General features: G+C 31.6%; 2 protein-coding genes across 2 annotated transcripts in view; both read right to left on the reverse strand.

The window, feature by feature from the left end:
* The window catches only part of Phyhipl (phytanoyl-CoA 2-hydroxylase interacting protein like), a 46652-nt gene that overhangs the window by 23797 nt on the left and 2644 nt on the right, over nt 1-20211 (reverse strand). The window lies entirely within an intron of this gene.
* Nucleotides 1-20211, reverse strand: part of LOC147825617 (uncharacterized) — a 32274-nt gene that overhangs the window by 8067 nt on the left and 3996 nt on the right. Inside the window, exon 3 of the transcript XR_015440338.1 lies at nt 6064-6175. The gene's annotated coding sequence lies outside the window, so the exon portion shown is untranslated. The remainder of the gene's footprint in view (nt 1-6063; nt 6176-20211) is intronic.

The following is a 20211-nucleotide window of genomic DNA, read 5'->3' on the forward strand; positions in this document are numbered from 1 at the left end:
ACTTGTGATCCTCCTGCCTCAGCCTCTCAGCATGCTAGGATTACAAGCATGTAACCACTATGCCCAACTTATATGCATATATTTTAAAATAAGTATACTTTAATAATTTCCATTACAAGTACTCTCCTTTCCATTATAAGCAACTTTACTACAGTATTTTAAAATCCATAAAAGTATTTTACAATAGTATTCCATAGATAAATTACGTAACAGAGGTTTCTCAGTGCTGAAGAAAACATAATTTTCATTGTTAAGAAATATTTCCCTATTTTAATTTTTCTTTATTCATTTTGGCCAGTATCTTGTAGAGGGGTTAGTTTGATGCTTGATATTTTCTCAGAAGTACCATCTGACTTGGAGATTTTTAAAATTCAATTTTATTAACAGTAAGTTTTTATTAATCTTCCTTTTTGTATTTTATTTTTTTCTTTCTTAAACTTAATTTTATTAGTACATGTTTGCAGTACATGTGGTTTACAATCATCTTGGGGAGTGGGTACGTGTACATACCACAACTTGTTTCTTTATAAAATCCCCTTCCCTCCTCCCTCCATCCTTCCTCTTCTAATTCCCCATCCCAATCTTATTCTTGTTGATATTATTAATCTTAGTTCATAATATGACATATAATGTTTACATTAATTGGGGTTATTAGGTTCCTTTGCATGGCCTATCTTTATCCTACTTATTTCCCCTTCCTTTCCTCTTTGCCCCTCACCCTTGTTCCCTTGGACTCCTTCCCCATTACAAGAGATCCATCCCCTTGCTCCCTTCTATCCATCCTTTATTATTCTTTTTGTACTTACCTTTGTTCAAATGAGAGACACCATGCAGTATTTAAACTTGTGATTTATTTCACTCAACATTATATTTTCCAGGTTCATCCATTTTCCTACCAATGTCTCAAATTTGTCATTCTTTACAGCCAAGCAATATTCCATTTTATATAGATACCACATTTTCTTTATCCACATATATTTTTTAAGTAAGTCTATGCTGGCCTCAAACTCATGATCCTTCTGCCTCAGCCTTTGGAGTACTGGGATTATAGGCACGTACCACCATTGATGAAAACTTCTCTACAGCTTGACACTAGACTTAAGGGTTGATATTTAAAAACTGTTTTGATATGTTCAATTGTCCTTCTTTATAAATAAACTAAGATTCAAGGAGACTAACAGGTGTGACTAGTTAAAGAACAGGTGATCATAGGAAACAAATGTAAATCTATGTCTTTTTCCTCCAAACCCACGGACTTTTTCATTATGTCATTTGCTCTTCCAGTTTACTCTTGTATTGAGTTTCTATTTTGAATACTGGTGATCAGAACAGTATGGGAAAGGATGCTAGTGGTAAAGATCAACTAAATCGATAATTTGGATGTTTCACAAGATTTTTTGTGTAAAGCCTAAAATGTATCACAGTCATTAATATTCATGGCACCTTAATGGTTTATTTTACTCAAACTATATAATTTCACACAGTAATATTACAGTTAATTCATTAATTTGTAAAGTCTAGAATTAAATGGAATGGATTTCTAATAAAAATGTATGTTAATTTATACCTTTGCTGATTTTGTACCCTAGCACTCATACAGGGGCATTGGCTAAGATCTGGAAAAGTTTTTGAACCCTACAAATTTAAGTAAGGTGCTATTGGCAAATAAATGTGTCTAAACTGTCAAGCATCATCAGTCTATAATATATCAAATAAATTCAATCAGTTCAGTTAATCTCAAATCAACTGCTTAATATCAGTGCATCCTTTATAAAATAAACAAATTGAAATTCTTTATATTGTTGTATTCAATGGTTTATATTATTGTATTCAGTGGTTTCCCATCTAATTGAATGTGTAAATGTGTGTGAATAAAGATTTAGGACCATTGCAATTTTAGATATCCAATTTTCCAAATTAAAAGCAACTGGGATCTGAGGATAAATATTTTAGGTGCTGAAACAGACAGAAAATAAATGCAGACTAGGGCATTATGAAAGGTAAAAATTATGCTACTTGACACAAGAGAGGCAGAAATAGTCTTACGTACTTAAGCAGCACTCAAAAGGGAACAAAGAATAGATGTTATTCAAGAAGAGACAAGCATAAATTGTAGGGCTGACTTAGGAAGGGAAATGTGCAACAGGACAAAGTTAAGGAACAGTGTAATGGAACTCAAGAGTAGTTAGTTCTCAGCGTTAAGGCAACAAATGGGCAAAGCAAAACTTTCAGTTTCAATTTTTTGTAAAATAAACTTTACTTGTTTTTATACCTTTGATTATTTACACAAATTAAATACCCACATTATGCTAACACCTAAATTAGTTTTGTGTTGGCAGCTCTATCCCACATATATATACGTACACAACTATTAATTATGAAGTGACTAAGAATATACCTACTAGTCAGACAGGGATTTGAATTCTAATTATGTCACATAGAGTAGTCTGACCTTGAGTAAGTATTACAATACTCTAACCATACCATTCTTCATAGGGTCAAAGAGTATAAAATGAGGTAATGCAAACATATAAAACATATCTGCCATATGGCACACAATAAATGTTAGCTGATACAACATTATGTTGATATAAAAGGCAATTTTTAACTCACTCTTTCCTTTGGTCTAAAATTAATGCACAACTTTTCTAATTCACTCCAGAATGCCAGTGCTTTCAGTAATCTTTAATGATTGTTTTCTTTTGAAATCTCCCCAATTTGCTGAAATTCACTAGAGTCTATATATATTATTTTTGAGTAATCCACAAGAGACTATAATTTCCAAATTCTGACTTTACATTTGAGAATAAGCAATCTCTAAATTTAATCTCATGTGTCTCATATGATTTCTCACATTTTATTTTCTTTTAATCAAATTATGTTGCAGATTGCATCTAAAATCTGCCTTTAAGGACTCATTTAATTTTAGAGCTTGCCATGGTGCTTAGCATACTGTATTCTTTTGTTCCACAGACTTTTTTTTTTTGAAGCAAGGTCTTGCTATTAGTTCAGGCTGGGCTTGAACTATGTTGCTTAGGCTGGGCTCAAGCTCACAGTGATCCTCTTGCCTCAGCCTCCTGAGTGATGAGCTTACAGGCGTGCATCACCATGCCTAGCCACAGACTTCTAATTTTTATTTTATACAATACATCACTTTTTAATTGCCCCTTTTCCATGCACCTAACCCTTAAGCCCTCTTTCTGAGTTAGTTCCCTCACATTTATATTATAGCACCTCTTAATTATCTGTACATTTCCATGGTAATTTAACATCCAAATCACTAATAAAGACTTTTGAAAAGCCTATTTTCTCAGTAATCATAGTATCCAAAAGGCACTTCATCCCAATTTTGGATCACAGAATCACCAATTATAATATGATTATTGTTCTTGGGTGCGGGAGACTGCAATATGGATTATGCTCAAAGCAGGCGGTAAGTATTGCAGGTTGTAAAGAGTTAATCCCGTAACTGGCTTGTTTATAGATGTGAGTCCAGATGATGCTTACACGCCAATGTCAGAGTAACTTGCAACCAAATTCCATTTCCACAACTAAAAGGTTCTAATTACTAGAAGGTTCTAATTACAACCATGTATTTTGTCTATTCCGTTCCTAATTTAAGAATGCTTTGTCTTGTCCTTTATGAGCCTTGCTTACATTAATTTCCATAGAACTGCATGACTTCCCATCCTTGCACATAGTTCTCCTTTACCCCAACTGATTACCAATAAAAATCAGTGGCTTGGACTGGCCAGCGCCTTTGTCAGTTGCACTGGCATTGGTCATCCTGGCACCCCACTTTCTGTCTCTCCTGGTTCTGTCCTTCAGTTTTTTTCCTTCTCAGGCCTGTGTTGTACACTGGGTAGGAGACTGGAGCCTACTGCAGAGGTTTCTCGTAACATTTCAGGGATACCCAGTACTTGGAGTTGTTTTAACACTTGAATAGCACTACTTCTTTATTAAGGAAATTTCAATTTATTCTTCAATGAAGTTTTATGAGGTACAATTTTATTCTTCACCAATGATCAAACAACATTTACTGAACCAAATACAGGGCTCATGCAGCCTCCTGAGCAATTTCTCACAGCTCCTCATTACTTAGGAGTCAGGAGTTACAAATGGAGGGTCTAGAAATTCAACTGTCGGTGAAAGGGAAGGAAAGGGAATGAGGAAAAAACAAGAACCACAAGTTTTCTTGGTTTGTTGGTGCTTCAGTTTTGGCACTAGATTCTCCAGGTCATAGAAAAAACACAAATTGCTGGCTTCACTGATATAAGATGTAAATCAAGATGAATGCTTCACATTTTCATTTATAAGCTTATCTCTCTCAGTCATAGCTGATGTTAAACTGCAAATTAAACTGTCTAATCAATTTTAATCAGATGTGATCAATGCCCCTAACAATTGAACCAAACTTGTAAATAAGCAGCAAATGAAAAAGTGAAACTTATTCAGTATCTCCCAATGCTGTTAAATTATTCAAAATATATATGAGCTTTAAGAAATGAAGAAAATGCAGTGATTTTTGTCACTTCTCCTTATAATAGACAAAACAGCAATGACAATGATATAATAAATGTAATATTTAGTTAAATGTGTTTTAAAGATGAGGTAAATTTGTTTTTAATTTGTCTCACTATTCAACAAGTGTTAATTCAACCGGTAAAATTAAGAAAGGTTTTAACAAATGATGACATACATAATAAAATAGGAATAGTTCTTTTTCAAAAGCTAAAAAGAAATCTGTAGCTAAAGAGACAATTTAATATCATTTGAAAAACCAACAACACTCACTAGCCTAGGTTCTCCCAGTATCTGGGAAAATTCAGGTATAAAGGTTTTCTATTTAACCACAATAGATAAAAATTAAATGTAGCATTGGATCAAATCCTGTTAATAATACAAGCATTTATTAAGCAATTATGCCAGAGCGGCAATATTATGAGTGCTTTACATATGTTTTTAATTCTTACAAAAATTTATGAATTAAGTCATACTACTATCATTCTTATTCTAACAGATGAAGAAATGAGATACAAAGAGGTTATATGACATGCTCCATTTCAAATAAGTAATATAAAAGTTAAGAATTCAAACCAAGAAGTATGGAATTCAAACCAAGAAGTATGGAATTCAAGTATATATTCCTAACCACTGTATTACATACAACTGCTTTACCATAGTTGCTCCAGAACTATTTGTATTGTATTGGCCAAATCACTTAACCTTCATCGTTCTTTGTAGAATGGAACTGGTCTCCAGTACTCTTCCATACTGGAAACTTAAAGTCTTCACTTGTCATTCAAAAATTAAGAAAAGTTAAGATTACTACACTTTTTCTCAAGTGCAAATTTCTTAAGCTTTTTACATTTATTAGTTAATATTTTCCATCACCTCAAGATTAAATTAAACATATACTTGAATTCAGGAACTCAATTTTTTTTTTGTATTTCCTTGTAGTAGGATAATCAATGGTATAGTGGAGTAGGACTAGAGAAGTTTAATACATGATTCAGGTTCTCTCACTGAAATGCCTTAGCTAAGTCACTCAACTTTTCTTTAATTCAAATTTCTCCTCCTTAATTTGCGGGGACTCCTTAATTACTTCCATTCTTTTTAGTGATATTTTGTTGCTGTTCTTAACTTGGAAAAATTTAAATGATGAAAACCAATCAACTTTACTTAACTGACTATACCTTTTTGTCACTTTTTAGTATAAAATCCTCTACAAGGACACCCAGGGGACAGAGAAAAGTGAAAGTGGCAAGAAGTGTGTCTTTTCATTTTCTTGGTTATTATTAACTCAACACAAAAGTGGTGTGAAGAGAAGAGGAACCTACATCAAACCCAAGAGTCTGAACTACTGTGCTGCTCCTTTTCTCCACTGTTATAGAACACAAACAAGTTATTTGCATCATCCTATGTCTCATTTTTTAACCTGCTCATTTATTATTTGTATATGATTTCCACAGGACTTGTATTTTTGATCAACACTTTGTAGTCAACTGGAAACTCAGGAAGACACCAATTTGAAGCAGAATTATTGCATGAAACTAAACCTACCTTAGAGAAAAAATATCTGGTCCATTATTGATGTCGGTCCAAAGGTCTCTTTTCACTCTAATAATGATCTTTTTCCACCCAGTGTACTTTAGTCATATTAAAAATTATCAATCTATAAGAAAACCCATGTAATTGATTATTTATCAAGGTAATTTCATGTATTAAAATAATAAACTGTAAATATCAAGGCTAAAACTTCTTCCTGCAAATAGTTAAGTCACTCTCCATATCAAAATGAAAATAAATTAACTTTACCCATAAACATATTTAATTAGTGTAATGTTGTGACTTATAAAGGCAATTATGGAAAGGACAATTTAGGTTATGACATAAACTAGCTGCATAAAATTCTACATATAGAAATTATGTATTTAGTGATTCTCACATTAATTTCTTTATTCTAACCTGGGCAACTAAAGACATTTTTATTGTAAGAAACCTATTAATGGGTAGTTCATTTTTACATACTATATTATAGAATATAAATACCAAATCATAAAAAGAATGGCTTCTTTCTCCAAGATATTAAACTATTAACACTACAGTGCTCTATTCCTATTTCTCCAACTTCCTATTTTTAATTATTTATTTTAAATAGGACTTTCTCATTTTTTATGAATACAGCCAGGAAATAGTCCGGACATGATGAAGCAATATTAAAAAGTCAAAATACTAGAAATACTATTTTTCTGCATGTGGTAAATATTACCTAATTTTAAAGGAACTTAATGTGATAAGAATAGATTCTACATAGCCCTCAAAAGAATGGATTTTGCCTACAAAATATGTACTGCTACATTCTACTAATAGGTGAGTTATCATAAGATTAATAAAACTTAACATTCAGGTTCTCTCTTTTTTATGGTCCACCTTCCATAGCCTATTACAGAATTTTTAATTTATGCTATGTATTCTTTCTCTAAAGAGGGTTCCTAAAATTATGCAAGCTTGAGGTGACACAACAAATGTGCACTGTAGAACATACAATTAGTTTCTTCTGTTTTTCTTTATTTAACAAATAGATTTATCCAAAGAAATATCTTATTTTTCATATACATTTAGAACCTCACCATACATTCTAAATTCTTAGGCAAATTATTAATCAAAAGACAAACTTTGGAGCCATACACATTTGGAGCCAATTAATTATAAAATGTATAATCATGAGCTGACAGACAATGTGAATATAAAACTGATAACCAGCTATCACTAAAAATAATACAGACAACAAAAGTATAGCTTCTAGTGAGGTCAATCATTAAGTGAATTATACTTTTTCATTAATTTACTCTCTTTATGTACAAGTTGATAAGCAGATTAAAATCCTGCATTTAGAAAATGACTATACCATTTGGAATGTATATAGGTTATGTGTCATTGCATCTTAAATCTTAAACTGGAGTGACTATCATTAATAATATAAGGGACTTGTGAACATATTTCAACTACAGTTAGGTTTTACCTATATGAAAATACAGTAAACTCCTCTGAGAAAGAAAATGTGAAATCAGATATATGTGTTTCATTTTGAGAAAGGAGTTAGCTTTTCTTGAAGACAAATTAGAAACAAAATTACTTGATCTAAAATGTACTTTGGTTTGGGCCGGGGATTTAGCTCGGTGGTTTCACCGCCTGCCTTGCAAGCTCAAGGCCCTGAGTTCGATCCCCAGTACCAAAAAAAAAAAAATACTTTGGTTTATTCAGATGCTATCTCATAAGTCAGCTAAGTTTACACTTAAACTAAAATAGTAGGATCTATTTGTGATATTCTTAAGTTAAATTAGCTATTCTTTAAGTGAAAGATTGTTGTATCAGTCTAACATTCATTGAGAAAGGGACTTTTGATGCACTCATTATATTACTAAATCTTTACCTATTTGAAATATTCAATAGTATTGTTCAATACTACATTAAAGACTTCAAGGAACAAAATTGAGAGTATTAACAATATGAATAATTGAAAAATCTCGTGATTGGTAGAAGAAAATGAAGTTGTGAAAAAAATCAGAGAAAATTCTGCAGAAAATGGATAGATCAGCTACTTCCCTTTAGGTCACATACCCAACACATGGATAATCTTACGTTTCTGGAACACATCCACCTAGAATGTTATGTGAGTGAAACAGTGAGTGAAAGAGCATTGTTAGTTACATCATTATAATACAAGTAAAATGTTCAGAAAAAACTGGAATGATTTTATTTTATTGCAGTTTTAAACTTTAATAATTATCAACTTGATGTTCTTTGAACAACTCTGAGCATCTGCCCTAACAAATATTTGTTGAATAAATTGAAAACGAAAACATGCATAAATCAATATATGACTAAAAGCATACTGGGCACAATATTCCTTACCAAGGCTGGTGATACTTAATAAGAAAAAGAGGTCAGATTAAAAGACAATGTTTAAGATTGGTGCAACCACTGTGGAAATCAGTATGGAGATACCTCCGAGAACTAGGAACAGAGGTCCCATTTGACCCAGCTATTCCCCTACTGGGAATCTTCTCCAAAGAATTAAAAGAATCATACCACAGCAACATATGTGAACCTATGTTTATAGCGTCACAGTTTGTAATAGCTAAAGCTTGGAAACAGCCCAAGTGCCCACTGACTGGAAACTGGATAAAGAAGATGTGGGTTTTTTATAAAATGGAGTACTACTCAGCCATAAAGAATGAGAAACTAGAAACATTTATAACTAACTGGATGCATATTAAGGCCATACTCTTAAGTGAAATAAATAGGACACACGTGTTAATATCGAATAGTTTCTCTAGTGTGAGAAATTGAAAGTGTAAATAAGGATGAAAATGATTTAAATGAATAACTGATAATTTGAAATAGGAAAAGGTCCAAGAGTTTGGGGATGGCAGGAGGGGAAGGGGAAAGGGAAGAAGGGAAAGGAAAAATTATGAGAAAGTAAAAAAAAATGGAATCAAAGTCTGTGTAAATAGGGAAGGGTGGAGGGGGTGAAGGGTGAACAGGTAATGGGAGAAAAAATAAGAACTAAGACACATCATGTTCTGGTACAAACACCCAATGATAAATGTCAATGCATTTTATACCTAAAATGTACTAATAAATATATATATATAAATACAAAACATATCATATTACAAAAACTTTTTAAAAGATAATGTTTAAAGGTTACATATAATGTTTTTTTTAAAAAAACATACACTCAAAAGAGAAAGAAATCAACTTAAATGGAGAACCTGGTTCTTCTGTTTCTCCAGGTGACATAAGAATGGACCCCAATTAAATTTGCACTAATCAGTATCTTTGAAGTCAATGATCATTTTCTTCCTCCTTTTTTTAAATAAGTGAATTCTAATTTGAGTGACAGGGAAAATTTAAAGCCTTGATAAGGAGATTTGTTAAAAATTCTCATACCTAGACTCATAATAAAACATGAATTTATTTAGTATTGTAATCACTTGGAATATTTAGAATGGTTATGAACTTGTTCCCTCAAATTACAAGGTGTATCCTAATGATAACATGGAAGTACGATAGCAGCAGTTAGTCATCAAATTTCAAATATATTATCTTATTAAGGTCCAGTGTTATTAAGGTCCAAACTACTAGCAAAATGAAACATTTTAAACTTAGTGTTTGCATATCCCAAGAAACTATTTTATGATTTTTTTTTACTTATGATAACATAACCAGAATAGAAGATGATTATAAATTGTGGAAGTAAAGTAAAAGTAGATAATGCTAGGCCCAGCAGACAGGCATAACAATTTGTTTATAGAAAAGTAGTTCATTTCAAACAGTGAAATTCTAGAACAAAAACATGGATTATAGGGGGAAAAAAGGGAACAACTGACTATTCATCCAAGGTAAGCTGATGAACAATAGAGTGACAGATGCCAAAACCAAATGAATCTAAAACAGAGAAGACTGGAGTAAGACTCTTGAAAGTCTACAAATACATTGAATTTGAGGTAAGGCTTTTTAACAGGGAAGACAAATACTAAAAATCTATCACCAAGACAATTCTTTTAAAAGCAGGAATAAGATGTGATTGGAGGAAAGGGAGACTTCTGAAGTGCAGATCATCAAATAGATTCCCAAAGGTGTTCAGTTACAAAGTAAAAAAGAAAAAAGAAAAAATCAGATCAACAAAGAAAAAGAATCCAAGGGATTTTATCTTAAAACTTTACATACAGAAGAATCCTGAAGGTCAGGGCTTGGGGAAGTAAGGAAGAAGATAAAAATACATTCTGGAAAACAGCATATCACAGGAAGTAGCAGACAGCAAGATGCTTCTCAATTTATGGTGTTTTAACTCTTTGATGAGATCTAACATACATAACTAGAGAGTTTCTTAAATTGTTTACCTTTAAAGCTTAGGTAATTTATCTACATTGTTTCATATAATATGTTAAAAATATTTAAGAATTTTTTGAACTTGAGTATATAATTATGTGATATAATCATGATTCCCATTTTTGAATTTGTTAAGTGAATTTATTTATTATGTGTATATACATATACATGTATATTACATGTATATACATGATGTGTAAAAATAGAATGAATACAGTAAAAACTTCTTGAAACTTTTTTCATCCTTTATTTCTATGTAAGAAAATGCTGAGTGTACTCATAATAAAAATGTTGATAGTACACTCAAAACAGGTATAGTCATTACACATGTTTTACCTACTAATATGAACATTATACACTATGGGCAAATTAGGACTTCAAATGATAAAAACACATAATATTTTAAAATTATTTTTAAGTCAGAATAGAAATATTTCACTAAAGTATATGAACACATGATAATGTTGGTGCAGCATTTTGTGATGCAGGAATTCCAATGGTAAGTTCTAAATTCAATGTATTTAGATACTTAGCTTTAAAGGCTGTCACAGTTGGAAAAGAGCATATAAAACTGCATATATAACATTGGAGAAAGTATATCAATAGTTGTGATTTTTATAATACACTCACTAATAGTCTCTTTTTCAATTCTATACATAACTATGCAAAGATATCTCAGGTGTATATGGTATACAGGATTATTTTATATATCAATATTAATCTGCACAGATATTAATAGATTTTATTTTTAAGATAAGACAAAATAAATATTAATATAAATCCTTTTTCCATGGCCAAACGGATTGTTTATTGTACCCTCTGGGTTTCATAACACATCACTTGAAGATCATTACAATATACCCATGGCATTTACAAAAGACACTTTTGAAAGTGTTGTATTTGTAAAACAACTAAAGCATTTAATTTCCCAAGTAGAGTAATACAACAAAAAGTGTTAGTGAATGATAGGGTTCAGGCTATGCTTCCCAAAATATTTGAAGCTGAAATAATTATAGAAAAAGCAGAAGTAAGAAGGTCAAACTCTGACCTCTTCGTACCTTTCCCCCTGAAACAGGTCATATGGAGAGATGTTCTCCCTATGTCCAGAGGAAAAGAACATCATTATCTCTGACTATGTAAGAATACAGAAGAGAATCTGAAAAGGCCTTGCTAAGTTCCCTGAGTTTATCATTCTATCATATCCATTTTTTCTCCAATCATATTTCTCCATGAATGATTTCTCTTCATCAAAGCTAGCATAAAAAATACACGTTTACCCATTTTCAGGGTCTTCATTTCCTTATTAAAATTCCTATGCAACATAAAACTTATATTAAATAAAATCTGCATGTTTTACTTTTGTTAATTTGTCTTTTGTCATAGGGCCTAAGCCATGAACCTAAGATAGAAAGACATTTTTCATCCCTTACATATGTCATTCATAGAACTTAATGATAATACAAGACAATAAAAGTCACTTTAAAAGCTATTAAATTCTAGCACAAAAATAAATTATACAATACCATAAGTCACATTAATATATATCATGCAAAACTTTAAAAAAATTTTTCATTTAATAAAAATTATTGACTAAAATCGGTTTTCCTTTTGTTATCTTACATCATCACACTTTGCTCTCTTAGCAGTCATTTTTACTTAAAAATGTTTTTGACATTCATAAGAGTTGACATATAAAAAAGCATTGATACAAATAATGGACAAAAAGCTTTGTAAATTCACAGGTAATTGACACAAATTCAGCCTTCTAGAGTTCTATTTAAATTTAATTGTTAGCAAAAGTATAATTTAACTACTTTCGACATGGTTTATAAATAGATGAAGCTAAAAATACTAAGTCTAAATTTCTAGTTTAGTATATGATTTCTCTCACAAAAAATTTATAGATAATTTAAGAAATGATTCAAGACAGTTTAGTTGGCATCACATTTCATTGCCATTTTTTCTTTCTGTCATATTCTTCTGAAGCATTAATAGAGAACACTATAATAGGAAAACATTAGATTTCATATTTTAAATTTCTTAATATGGCACATCTGCATTTTACAGCCAATGGAAATAAATAAACATACACATTATTTGTGGTAGGTAGCATTATGTTTGTATACCAAGAAATACATTTAAGATTTTCTTTAAAAGGTTATTACATGATAATGAAAATAGGAGGTCTTCATAGGTCAGAAAATTAAAATTGGGAAGTATTAATACTAGAGGCAAAGAAACTTGGAAAAATTATTCAAACTGTTAAGAGGAGAGCAAAGAAAAAGTTCAATAGTGGGTCTATATGAAACTTAGTTCTTGGAAATATTTATATGGGTTATAACATTCCTACAATAAATGGTACAAAATACAAGTTCCACTAGAAGTATACAGATTGTATTTGTGACACTTATCATTATTTCCAGTTCAAATTTTTTCAGTGTACATTTTATCATTGAAATTTAAAGGAGTAAAGCTTATGCAGCACAAGTGATATTAAAGAATAAATTACAGAATCACTGCTTTTTAGTCATTAGACTTTCTTTTTTATTAATCACTACTAACAATAAGCAAAAAGGCATTATCAAGGAATTAAGCCCCAGAAAAATATTGGATATACTGAATTATTCCAAAAGAAAAGGCATTTTAAAAGTATCAATTTTAGCACAGTTTGAAAATGTTATTCAAAAACTATACTCACTAAAACGGAAGATTTATCTAAAACCAATGAGTGTAAAAAAAATCCTTAAGTATAAAAAGACTGTCTTATTTAAGTTAGCAATAAACAAATACACTAGTAAACATTATAATTAAGTTCAAGGTCAAAAGGAAGTATTAGAAGTAATTTGTTCAGCATGAAAATCTTAAGATTTGATTAACAATTTAGATTTTCTTTTGCTCCACTGTCATTATTTTTCTGTTAATTTACTCCCCAAAATTCATTTATTTTATGTATGAATGAAAAATATATTTATTTACTTCAGAGCAGATTATGTTGCTATGGAGGGAAAATTAATATATTTCCATAATAAACAAGAAAATCAGACTGAGTCAAATACAGGGAGAAACCTATCCAATATAGAGCTTACTTAGGTCAGTCATAGTCCAAGTTAATTGCCCCCAAACAACTACACCCTACTAAATGTAATTATATGAAAAATAATTAATTTTTAAATGATCTTTTCAGATGCTACAAAGCCAACTAAACAAGGTACCACGATTCTAATTTATTCACTGTAAGCAGTTAACCTGGTAAGGGTCACAAACACTGATTAGAAGATGAAAGATCTCTTGATAAAGGGGAAATAAAGGCAACTAAAAACAACGTGGAAAAGGCCACCAAATTTTCACCTTTGGCTCAAAACTGTCTTAAAACTGTCTCCCTGTGAGACACAGATGGCATTTCTCCTAACCTTCTGGACATTTCCACTTAGCTACTTCACAAATATTACAAATCTAACTTGTCCAGAAACAACTTAAGTAAAGCCTATTCTTTCCAGTCCCTCCAACCCAAGAACAATTCCTATTTTATCTCTTCATGTCAAAATGTACCCAACTCCCCAAACTAGCAAAATTTAGGCAACTATAATAACTCCTTTTTTTCATATCACACACTTCCAGTTCAATTACATAGTTTACACATTTTGGCCTCAGACATGTAAGTCAATTCCACCCCTAATTTGTATCTACCTGGTTTTAATTGTCTTACCTACTACTTATAATTACCATCTAAGGGATTAAACTCTTTGAGTTCAATATCCCAGTTCATTCATAAAATGGATGCCAAAATATTATTTCTAAAACTCAAAACTTCAAAATTTTAGTACCTCTTCCTGCTATGATTTGGATGTAGTTTATATCCCCAGAGATTCATGTATTGGAAGCATGGTCGCCGGTATACCACTGTTAAGAGATGGTAGAACCTCTCAGAGGTGGGGCCAGATGGGAGCTCACTGGGTCATTGGGAGCACAGCCTTTAGGAATGATTAAAGTAACTCTTCTAAGACTGGTTAATTCTCACAGGACAATTGTCATAAAATATTTGAAGAAAGTTTCTCTACAAAATTAGAAAGTCTGGTATCTAGTAAGAAGATAATTTTATACTTTTAGGTTATGGTATAACCTAAATAGTCCTAATTAGCTTCCAATTATATTTCCCACCAGACACACTTCTTTTCTCCAGCAATACCAAAAGCTATGTGCACAGATCATACATGATTTTATTCCTTTAGATATACTTATGTTTCTAACAGAAATGCCCTTCTCCCACCACTTTTCCTCACAAATTTTTATTTTACTTATCCAGAAAAATGCTGCTTGCCAGACCAAAGACAGAACGATTTTCTCTTCTATATGACATTACAGTAATTAACACATACTAATATATTTATATAATTATATTGTCTCCTTAAATAAATTGTCAATTTAAATCTTTTGAATGTGAGATCCAAGTTACACTGATTCTTGGATCCTTTTTTCTCCGTCTCCTTCATACAGACCCTAACGTTGGAATACATGTACAAATAAATAGGAAAAATAGGTTAATAAAAGTAGGTAAGTTAAAGAATAAAAAGTAACAAAGAAAGAATCTTAACTAGTTAGGATTAGTACCTACAATCATCAAAGAACAGGATGGGACTGTTCTGTAGCTAGTACTGCTCAACGGAGTCCTCTATCCACAAGTGATGGTCTGCAAAACATCAGTCTATAAAAAGATAAATATAAAACTAGAAATAATCACTTAGAAACTTTTTTTAAAATTTAGCTTTTATGTCTGTTGAAACTTTTTATCACTTTTTCATTTTTTAATATTTTATTAAGTGTGGGACAGTGATAGGAATTTTTTTACTAGATAAAGACTGAGATAGCTAGTAAAAAGATGAGACTTTGACTCATTTTTTAATGACCGATTAGAAGGAAGGATATGATATCTACACATAATCCTTAAATATATATATCAATATTATTATACATAATTTGATGTCACATCACCTTAGCCACCTTAAAACATACCTATGAAAAAACTGTAAGTGTATCTGGAAACACCTGTGCACAAATAGGAATTTTTTCTGAACTTAAGTTATATGAATGCTAGGTTTTGAGTTAAAATTATAGCTTGTTTCTCTGGGTGCCTATCAGAAACAATGGTAGAGAGGGCTATCTTAGACTAACCCCATACAGAGCTAACTTTCTTCAAGTTGACATTATTCAGCTATCTACAGCTCCCTACATGACCTGTATAATCTCAAAACCCTGGTAATGTCTAAGAGCCAAATGAGTAAACAATATTCCTTCAGAAACTCCTTTTCAACATCTTTATTCCTGTCAAGAAAGTCTAACATATGTTCTCAATCTTTTTCTAGGTGTTTGTAAACTTATAATAAAAGGCCAGACAAAAGAATTTTAAGGTTTGTAGGCTATATGGTGGATCTCAGATATTCACTTCTGTTCTTATGGCTAAACAGTCATAGACAATATGTAAACAAATTGCATGACTTGTATTCCAACAAAATTTTACTTATAAAGATAGGTAGTAGGCTTGCAGATTTGGCCAAAGGACCACAACGTGCTAACTCCTTGGTCTACATGACAGATATAACTCTAAAATGCAATCTTTAAGCACCTATCATATAGTAGATGTTTATTTTGATTTTTAAAGGCATTAGTCACCAGCTTTTACAATTTTAAACATGAGAAACTTACCAACATTTGGGCTCATGAAAGATAAAACACTTTTTCAAGAAAATCAAAGTGTACTGAAAAGTCTTTTGTGCCTTGTCTTTAATGGCATATGTCTAGGGAAGCTATAAGCCTTTCATACTATTATTAGATCATAACACTCCCACAGGCTACAGAAAACAAAAGGACAGATTTATTTACACAAATTGCCACAATCATAACAACAGAGAGCCTATATTCAAAATCCTCAGAGCAGCCTCTTTTAAATGAACTACAAATTTGGCTCAAATAGTTACGGCAAACAAAACTAATTACAATTCTAAGGATGATCTTCTTGGTTCAATTTGTATCTGTTGGATAATGTCTAAATGCAGAACTCTTGTTAATATTTTAACAAACCTGAATTGTAGATATATTTCATCTTTGGGGTTCAGAGTTGCCCTTCCCCAGGATGGTATCACTCTTTTCCTTCAAGGAATGAGACACAAACAAAGCTCACTAGAGACCACTCAGAAGTTGAAGTCAAACCCTATCTTTCTCTTTTCATATGAGTTCTAGTATCCTTGGTGGAAGATGCAGTTTCTATTAGTAATTCTTCTCCCCATTCTAGAACATGTTCCCCAGAATACAAGAGAAATTACTGAAAATTCATTGTAATTTTCCAAGGGATCTCTAAATGTTAGATTTCAAACATTTTAACATAAAACTCAGATGTTCTTTTTGCTTTATATTAATGCTTCAAAAAAATCTCCCAAGATTCCAATACTATATGCAGATGAATTAAAAATCTCTATTTTAAAATCTTCTCTGAAGTATTACATGGTTAGTTTCATATAGTCATGAATCTAAAAGTATTGCCATCAGATGATAAGTAGTTTGGGAGGAGTGAGAATGAAGAAAAAGAGCCAAAAAAGTGTATGTATTCTTTTGTAGAGATCTACACTGAAACCATAATGATAAAGCAATACCTAATATTGCTCTGGCAATATAATGTCTACAAGAGAGGGAAATGCCTCTGGAAAACGGCTTAGGACATATTGTATTTGGATACCTGCTGAGATCTAAAATTTGAAATATGAAAAGCTGCTCTCATCATGATGTCCAAGAATTATTTCTTTGCTCTTTATTTTTTCCTATCAATGCTTCTTCTTATTTTCAGTATTTTCTGGACTTAAACTTACTCCTGATCACATTTGATTTTGCCTGAAAATTCAATTACAAAACCTTAGTAGGTTTTTTTTTTGTCGATTTCTTTTATACCATATAAAGAACATTCACTTTCTGCCTCTTCTCTCATTCTTCTATCCATTTCTTCTAGAATTCTTCCTAATCACTGATTTTACTTTTCAAGGGTATGTGTATAAAACAAAGTCTGATCAGTAATAGTAATAAAATATTTTAAACAGTTAAAGAATGGGGCATATGTTTTAGAGTACTAACGACAGAACTTAAACAATTAATAAAGGATAGATAAAAAGATTCTTACAAAGAAATTTAACAAGAAAGAGGCATATTCTACAAGGTCAAACTTAAATCAGATATCTACTAATGCCAGAGAAGAAAAACCACAAAGTAGAAGGATTATGCTTGTTGTAATAAATGTACCAATGCTGAAGCTTAAGATACAATATAAAAGCAGGAAGCTGAGTGTGGTGGTGGTGTAATCCCAGCAGGCTGAGGCAGAAAGGCTGAAAATTCAAGTCCCACCTGAACAACTTAGGAAGACCCTATTTCAAAACTGAAAAAATAAAAAGGACTGGGGATGTAGCTCAATAATACAGCACCCCTGGTTTCAATCCCTAGTACAGCAAAAAAAAAAAGTAAGCAAGAAAGTAAGCTCACGTAAGTTAAAAAGCAAGGTTGGACCTAAATGAGGAGAGAATATTATCAGAAATAAAACCAAGTTGACCAGGCTATCTGCACATCAAAACAAGTTGCCAGTAGTACTGTATTACTACTTATGACATATAAGTCATTCTACCACTGGAGGGAGTCTGGTCCCAAATACTTTCTATGATTTTTTACTCTGATAATTTCTTAGTCTTTGCTGGGAATGAATTAAAACCTCCACCAAGTACATGAATCAGTTTAACATGTTCTGATAATTTTTGATCTTTTTTTAGTTTTATTTTTATTCTGTTCCAAGCTTACTCATGAAAGTTTACAGCATCTTTACCATTATACAAGAGTCAAAGAAATGAATCCAGAGGTCATATGACCTAGTATCTATTCTTAGAAACAAATCATGAAGAGAAATATTGTAAAACAAGGAACAGGGCTCTAATGCAAACACCTACTCAAAGCAGGTCTCAAGATTACAAGGCACATGAAAAATAGCACATAATAGAGTTGGAGGAGGAGATGAAAATCGCTTTTAGGACTAAAGCTAACAAAGATATTACTGATGAGATGGTAAAATAGAAGCAAGGGATAAGAGTAATATAACTATAATTTTAAAATTTACTGTTCTCTAAAACTTCAGTCTTCAATAATTACTCATGAAATAGAAGTGATTTCCTAACAGGATAACATACATTTGGAATTACGAAAAACAACAAAGATCTAAATATTAGCAAAAAAGATTAAAAAGCAGTAGTTCAACTCAAGAACATATACGTAGAATAATATTTCATTCACAATCATTATTACTATTATTTTGTCAAGAATTGTGATATATCCTATGAAACTGATGCTTCATTTTATTCTTTCATCAGTTTTGTAAGATTGGCATTTTTTTCTTCCAATTTTACCTGAGAAAGCCTCTGGATAAAACAGGTTAAGGAATCTGTCTAAGGTCACAAACTCATCAAGAGTCAATATTCTAATAAAGGTCATCTTATCTAAAATGCTATTATTACTCTGCTATATTGCATGTCAGTGAGACTAATGATTACCTTACATTCTTGTAATAAGGAGATTAATGATAAGAGTTACGAGGGGGCCGAGGATTTAGCTTAGTGATTTTGCCGCCTGCTGCGGAAGCGCAAGGACCCAAGTTCGATCCCCGGTACCAAAAAAAAAAAAAAAAAAAAAAGACAGTTATGAGTATTTTTCTAAGATATATGTCTGCTTCAGAAAATATTATGGGTACTTTTCCTAGATACTTGTTTGCCTCAGAAAATGCTATTAAGGGTTGTCTAGGCATTTGGGTTACTTTTGTTTCCAAAGTTGAATTTTATCTATTTCATATGTCAAGAAGCATTAACAAAGAGTCCCAAATGATTTCTAATTAAATAGATAGGATATAATCCATATTTGAAGAAAACTTTCCTTTTCCTCCACAGAAGTACTGTTAGAGACAAAGACAGGGAAACCTGTTAGCTTCTGTCTATGTAATTTTTTAAATTACTGGCTAGCATTATAAATTCCATAAACTGTATCTAGGGAGCCACAAAATACTCTACTCATAGAAATAACAATTTTTAAAACTAGGAAGCCTTGAGAGTGGTATTAGAACCAAAAAAAATTAATTTTGTAATGTTTTCCTTAACTATAACAAGAGTAGAGGGAGCTTGGATATTAGTAAGGCATCGTGAAGATAAATCATTCCTTTTTGGCAAAGAAAGAAAAAATATATATCATACGTATATAATAAAATACAAAAAGAAGCAGAATATACTGAATTCTGGGGGGGTGGGTAAGGAGCTATTTTGTCATAGGTTAGTGGGCATCTGAAGTATCTACATAAAGAAACTGGAAATGGGTTCCTAATTACTGATGCTTTAGATGAAAAATTGGTTTCATCCTTCAATATTTTTGAAAATTAATAATGAAAGTATAACAGTATGTATGTACTTCAGCACAGAAGTACGATGAAAAAAAAATAATTTCTTACTTGCAATAGAGATTAATAGAAACATCTATGTTCAGAGTACATCTTCCAAGGATTTCCTAATAGAAATCTATTCAGAATCCTCATTTTTAATTATAAGTAACTAACACATAGGCAGGGGCCAGATAACAGCAGCCAAAGTACACATGCCTCAGACAGACTACCCATGATATGTAGGTGTTTATGTGTGTGTGTTGCTCCATTAAAAAATACAATCATGTGACCACCTAAACTCTAACATATTCTTCAAAGACAACTAAATGTTTTGAGAAACTATGAAAAAAGAAACATTGTGAATTAAA

Source organism: Heterocephalus glaber, unplaced genomic scaffold (assembly GCF_053883595.1).
Source record: "Heterocephalus glaber isolate CG9 unplaced genomic scaffold, H.glaber_assembly_v1.0 deba00001497, whole genome shotgun sequence".
Classification (NCBI taxonomy): Eukaryota; Metazoa; Chordata; class Mammalia; order Rodentia; family Bathyergidae; genus Heterocephalus; species Heterocephalus glaber.